Below are 7,043 nucleotides of genomic sequence, written 5' to 3' on the forward strand. Positions count from 1 at the left end.
ATGACGTCAATTACCGAGCCATTACCGCAGATGGGATATCAGCGTTGCCGCCGTTGTGCTGTGCCGTGCGGGGGAACGGAGAATAATGATATCGCTCCCGTTCTGCTCTCTCTGTCTCCCTTTCAGAGAGCGTAGTGAGGCCACGCTAAACTTGTCTCACCTGTTTCTCTTTATAGTCTCCCAGAGGACACACTGCCCAGGGTTTCTTTCCCATTCTTTTTTATCTCTTTATTTTTGCATCATATAATCAGAAACATATTATCTATTATTATTGCTTTCATAAATATTCGAAATATTATAGCATAGATTATAGCATATCGTATTAATATTACACACAGATTTACAGGCCCAGTGTAAATGACATTGAAGAATGGCGGTGAAATTGAGTCATTAGTACCATCGGCTCACTACAGCACCTTATTAGTTAAGTCAAATCCCATTTAGACGAATGCTGCACTGGGATTTACACTGGGAAATGTAATATTCCCATACAGTAATTCAGATTCATAAATATGCCAGCCAGCATACTGAGTGAAGCCATTGGCACTGTGTGTTTAGCAGTCGGAATTTGATCATTTGAATATTCCAAAGGCCCGTTCTCCTGCCCCAGTGGACCGGCTGGCTCCGTATGTGTTCTTAGAGAGAGAAAAGGGAGAGGAAAAAGGGGGAGGAAGAAACAGATCGGGATGGTGAAAGAGGAGTGAGGAGAGTCCCAAATAGACATGTAAGATCAGCAGATTCCCTAGAGGCTTTGCTGATAAATAGTCAAGCAAGGCCCAATAATTAACCAGCCCTGCTGTCTCTCTGTCTCTCCCTCTCTCTGTCTCTCACTCGCTCCACACCTCCTCTTTAGACTCCCTGCGTTTCCCCAGGTTTTGAGTTGGCACGGCGGCTGTAGTGACGTTTCCTTTTTTTTCTTTACTCTTTTCTGTTTTTCCTTTCCCCCCATCCTCTTTTGAGAACAGACGACGCAGGCAGATCTGTCAATCTTCCCCGCCTGCCCAGCGACATACACTTCCACCATCGCCCCCCACGCATCCTCTTACCAGGCTCAATAATTAACCAGCAGGTACTGAATCATAGATCTTATGAGAGCTTGTGTGTGTGTGTGTGTGTGTGTGTGTGTGTGTGTGTGTGTGTGTGTGTGTGTGTGTGTGTGTGTGTGTGTGTGTGTGTGTGTGTGTGTGTGTGTGTGTGTGTGTGTGTGTGTGTGTGTGTGTGTGTGTGTGTGTGTGTGTGTGTGTGTGTGTGTGTGTGTGTTGTGGGGTCTGAGTGAGATTGTGTTGGTGTGTGTGTGACGGGGGGCACTATGTGGTTGTTACAGGGATTTAGATGGTGGTTAGGATAGGTGGGCAGGTTGGTAGGCTCTGCTGTGACCTTCTGTGTGTGTGTGTGTGTGTGTGTGTGTGTGTGTGTGTGTGTGTGCAGATGGGGATATGATAATGCTGTTGTTTGAGGAATCATCCACCAGGCTAGAGGGCCTAACGTGTCAGGCTCACATCAGAGGTTTCTTAGCAGACACGGAGGATCACACACACACACACACACTCCCTACATCCCTCTCTCTCTCCTTCCCCTTCCCCTTCTTCTCACTATCTCTCTCTCTCTCTCTCTCTCTCTGTCTCTTTCTGTCTCTCCCCCTCTCTCTCTCTATCTGAGTGCCACTCTTTGATTATGTCTGTCTCCTCCTGTCATCATAGACAGGCTCTTTCACCTTGTCAGTGATCCCCAGCTAAACATTAACAACACCCCTGCCTGCCAGGCAAGTAGAGGGGGGGCATCAGAACAAAATGGGGGGGGTGGGGGGGGTATTGGAGGGAGGAGGGGCAGTGGGCACAAAAAGAAGCAATGCGCCTGACAGAATGGGTATATGTATTTGTATCATCAGCAGATTCCTGCCTTTCTTTGACATTTTATGGCCCTGTGTTTTTGTCTTCTCCCAGTGTTTTCTTCTTTCTCTCTGCCTTTTGTTTTTGCCCCCTCTGTCCCCGGCCGTGTTTCCCTCCCTGCCTCCCCGCTGTCCGCCCGTCCGCCTGTCTGTCTGCGCGTTTCTGCCATTCTGCCCACTTCGCCTGCTTCTCAGGACGAGTCCCATGCAGACGACAAGGATCCCCAAACTTTAGATTTGTTTTTTTGTTTTTTTCCCAAGCTGGAAGCATTGTCCCTGAGGACAGGCAGGAGAGAGAGAGGATGAGAGAGAGAGAGAAAGAGAGAATGAGAGAAGAGGAAAAGGGATGAGGAAAGTTCTGGTGGAGCCAGGGGTGTCGGTTATAGGGAATCAGAGGAAAAGTCAGTCCAGCCATTGAAGACACATCTGACTGCAGTTTCTTTTAAACAACTGGCCACTGCTGTCAGTACCATTTGAACGTGTTTATAATTACTTAGATTCACAATGTTGCAGAATATCTTTGTGTCCTAAAAATACATTCATACAGTACATACATACATACATACATACATACATACATACATACATACATACATACATACATACACATACATAGATGTACACAATGCATAGGTGCAAAGTTGCTAATTACTTATTTGCTTGGAAATAGTCAGTCTAGTGATTGAGGACGCTGTGTGTTACTGGAGTGATAGCCATTGCATTGAATCTACTCTCCGGATACAGCACCACAGTCGACTCTAGTGGAAATAGTGTATGACTTGGAACCTTGGGGGTCCTTTCTCCTGGTATTTTTTACAGTCTATGGTTTGTACCTTCAGGTTTGATAAGACTTGATGAGTCTTCTTTAGAACTCAAAAGTTCCACAACTTTGAAAAAAAATATGTAGCCTAAGGGCCATTTTCACAGTTTTCCGAGTGGTTCAAAATTCAGGAGTGCATGCTTGGGTGACCAAATTAGAGATGAGTTGAATTGGATGTAAGGCGATGAGTTTAATTGTTTAATAGTGCTCGACTTCTGTTCTGTTCTCCATTCTCCGTGATCTGACTTCTGTTGTTGAATTTTTTCCCTCTTGAATAATTTTCTGAACTGGTGAAGCTCCATCCCACTACTTTAGTCATTAGAACAGTGATGCCATGTGTGTTCAGATGGTCTTTTGTACCGACTATGAGCTCACTGCATCCATAGACACATCAGTGGAAAACTCCTCTGTACCCAGTAATTGAGTTTATGAATAACACAGTGATGTTTATTGTCCATGATGGCGTTGGACACATACCCGCAGTGAAATGTGTCGGAGCGCCTTGTTCTCTGGACGGCTAGTCTGTCGTTATGTGGGTGAGACGGATGCAGTTTACAGGAGAAGCCTGTTAATTAAGTCCAATTAAATTATCCCTCTAATAAGCAGTTGTTTTGTCCTCCCACAGTAGAACTAGCCCACTCCTCTCCACTCCTCTTTCCTCCCACCCTTCTTTTTCCACTTATTTAACATTCTACCTTTTATTCTTCATACCTGCATCCTCCTCTTTCTCCTCTCTCTCTTTCTCTCTCTCTCTACCTCTCTCACTCTACACCTCTCTGTATCTTTTTGTAATGATCTGTCTTCCTTTATCTCTTATTCTTTCTATCCCTTTCTCTCTTTATCTCTCTCTCTCTCCATTCTCTATCTGTCTTCCCTATCAGGGCTTTGTGTTGTCACTCATATACATCCTCTCTCTCCCTCTCTCTCTCCCTCTCCCTCTCTCTCTCTCCCTCTCCCTCTCTCTCTCTCCCTCTCTCTCTCTCCCTCTCCCTCTCCCTCTCTCTCTCTCTCTCTCTCTCTCTCTCTCTCTCTCTCCCTCTCTCTCTCTCTCTCCTGTGCTCTTTTGAATTATTAACTCCCAGCTCAGGGGAGTGAATGCTTTGTGCTGAGTGGACAGACGACAGATCCGGCCCTGCAGTGCACGCGTTTAGGAAGTCCGGCCATTCTGGGGGATTACATGGCCTGTCCCCATCAACTCACTCCCCAACCCCCAACCCCCAACCCCACTCCATTCATCCATCCATTTATCTATCCATCCTTCTCTCCCTCTTTCCCCCTCTCCACCCACACACATCACATACATACGACAGTGTGCTCTCCCTCTCGCTCTTCCACTTCCTCTCACTGATGGACCACATTGAGTGAGTAAGTGAGTGAGTGAGTGAGTGAGTGAGTGAGTGAGTGAGTGAGGTGAGTGCTGTGCTTTACTGTGCTTAAACGCAGGCCCGTGTTTAGTCACACATGATTTAAAAACACACACATTAAAAAGTCCATCAATTTCAGCCACTTGCGTGCAGTGGTTTCTTTTTCTCCAGTGTGTGTGTGTGTGCATGTGTGTGTGTGTGCGTGTGTGTGTGTGTGTGTGTGTGTGTGTGTGTGTGTGTGTGTGTGTGTGTGTGTGTGTGTTTGTGTTTGTGTTTGTGTTTGTGTTTGTGTTTGTGTTTGTGCGTGTGTGCGTGAGTGTATAAGTGACTGAGGGAGTCAATGTGTGCAGTGTGCCTTTTAAAGATAACATTTAAATAATGACCCATCACATGTTGCATAAGGGGAAAAAAGGAAAGAGTCTGATTTATTCTTGATTATGCACTTGGATGACATCCAGCTCCTTTCCTGCTGCTGCTGTTTCGAAGCCTGGATGGCTTTTCCTGTTTAATATTCGGCTGTGTGAGGACTTGTTGTTCCTGGCTTTGTCCAGAGGGGGCAGTCAAGTGGCATGTAGGCTCTCAGGAGGGCATCTCCATGCCCAGGTCTCTCGCTATGTGATATGTGATGGAATGTGACAGGAGAGTATCTCTAGGAGTAGGAAATCCTGTACCCTGATATAAATGCTGGAGCTTTGTAATACATTGACGTTGGTCTTTTGTCTTTTGTCTGTCAGTGCATAACTGCTAGATTTATAATGTATTTCAAGGAAGTACAGCGGTGAGATTTTTCTTGCCTTGACTTGCTTTTGCCAAAAATTGTCACCTACTACCAACAGTGTACTGCTGACTATAGGACACTGTTATTTCTGCTATCTGATGACATAATAAAGACAATGGTGGTGATCATCATCATACAGTATGTATGTTATTTATTAGGTATAATTATCATTGTTTTATTTGTGTCCTCTGGTGTGGCTCTTTTAAAATATATCCCCAAAAATACCTCCTTGGAATAGGAAATAGATTATACTATATTTGAGGTACCCAGGTTATCACTGACACTATGCTCTAGTGATAGTAGTGGAGGAATCGGTAGTCTGGTCTGTGAGACTGGACCGTGCCGGTCTGGACTGAGTGGTGCCTGCTTGGGCCATCATCCTGCTGGCCAGCCGTCCCCTCACAATCCCCAGTGTGTCTCCCCTGTCCCAACAAACCCCTCCACCACCCCACCCCACCCCACCCCACACACCAGCCCTCCAATCCACCCCCTCATCCCATCCCTTTCCATCCCATCCAGGCCAGGCCTGATCAATGGTTAACCCAGCCGCTCTCTGATCAATGGCTCTGCTGACTCTGATACATCAGGAGGAGAGCCGCAGCTGCCATGTAGAGGAAGCCTGGGCTCTATGCGCAGAGTGACGGAGCACATCCCGCTCTGTCATGCACGCCACCCTCCTATCCTCTCCTGTCCTCTCCTCCATCTACCCCCCCCCACCCCACCACCACCCCTCCAAATAAAAAACCCTGCACCACCACCCCCTCCTCCTATGTGTGTGTGTGTGTGTGTGTGTGTGTGTGTGTGTGTGTGTATGTGCCCTACCCTGCCGCTGAGGTCTGACTGATGGGGTGGCCCTCTTTCTGCAGTTGGTCCCGGCCTACGGCTGTGTGGGCGTTGGAATGGGCATTTGGCCCACAGAAACAGAGAGAGAGAGAGAGAGAGAGAGAGAGAGAGAACAGAATGGCGCTTAATACACGCTGTAAAGGGAACTTTCTCATGACCTGTGTGTTCTGTGTCCTAAGGGGACGGTGTTTGTTCCTATTTATTTGTCTGTCATGATGTGAGTTCATCGCCCTCCGTCCCCAAAGCCCATCCTGCCTCAAACCTCACAAAACAGTGACAGGAAGAATCCTCGAGAGTGGGGGGGGGAGGGGGAAATAACATTTTAGACGTTAAAAAGAAAAAGAGTTTGCAATGTCAGTGAATGTAAATAAAAGCAGGCCTTTTGAGGAGACATTATGCAAGATAACCTCATCCCCTTACTGCATGCCTCTGTCTTAGCATATGTTGCCGAACACAGCGCGGCTTTTTACCCTCACGTAGCGCAGACTGCTGACCCTCTCCCGTGTAAACAAGTGTTCGGGTTAATCGCTACATCCATTGACTTTGACCTCGTGGGGGAAGCTAATCAACCAAATCATCCCGCTAACCTCTGGTCGGACGTATCGGCTCTCTCTCTCTCTCTCACTCACTCTCACTCTCTCTCTCTCTCTCTCTCTCTCTCTTACTGGCCAACAGGCCAACGGGCGGCGCAGGGCTGCTGACAGTCTCGTGACCGGTCGCCACCGCTGCCACTGCTGCGGAGGTGGTAGAGTTTTCCATCCGCTCATTATTACTGAGATGGATGAGCAATCAGGGGATTAGTGGAACAGCATGTCCTGCTATTGTACAACGGAGTGGCCTATTGCATCACTAGGAACAGTCTCTTACTAGGTAGAGCGTCCATCCTGTATTCATATATTCCAGTTTAATCCCTTTAGTCCCTTTAATCTACTCACACTGAAATACTTCTCCTCGTTAGGCATAGTCTCAGATGTTACCATTTAATTTGGATTGATGAAATATGATTTATTTTTCTCCATGCCAATAATTAGGGATGGATTACTGCACGGGCCTACCGGGCCCAGGCCCAGGGGCCCAAGGGGTCAGGGGGCCCTGAAGCCCAAGCCTTTGTGTGGAATCATTGCCTCAATATCAAAAAATCAGGATGAATCTTATTGAATTTAGTATTGGCCATCCCCAAAATGCATCAGAATACAGAAAATCACATCAAACAAATAAAAAAAATTCTGGGGGAGGACCCCCAAAATCCCCCCCCCCCCCCCCTCCCACATATGTGACAATTAGTGGGGGGCCCTTAATACATCTGGGTCCAGGGGCCTAACAGTTCATAATTCGTCGATGCCAATAATT

Source organism: Alosa pseudoharengus, unplaced genomic scaffold (genome assembly GCF_046254945.1).
Source record: "Alosa pseudoharengus isolate Yale_2024_CS ecotype anadromous, Long Island Sound unplaced genomic scaffold, YU_APseudo_1.1 YU_APseudo_1.1_scf_9, whole genome shotgun sequence".
NCBI classification, from domain to species: domain Eukaryota; kingdom Metazoa; phylum Chordata; class Actinopteri; order Clupeiformes; family Clupeidae; genus Alosa; species Alosa pseudoharengus.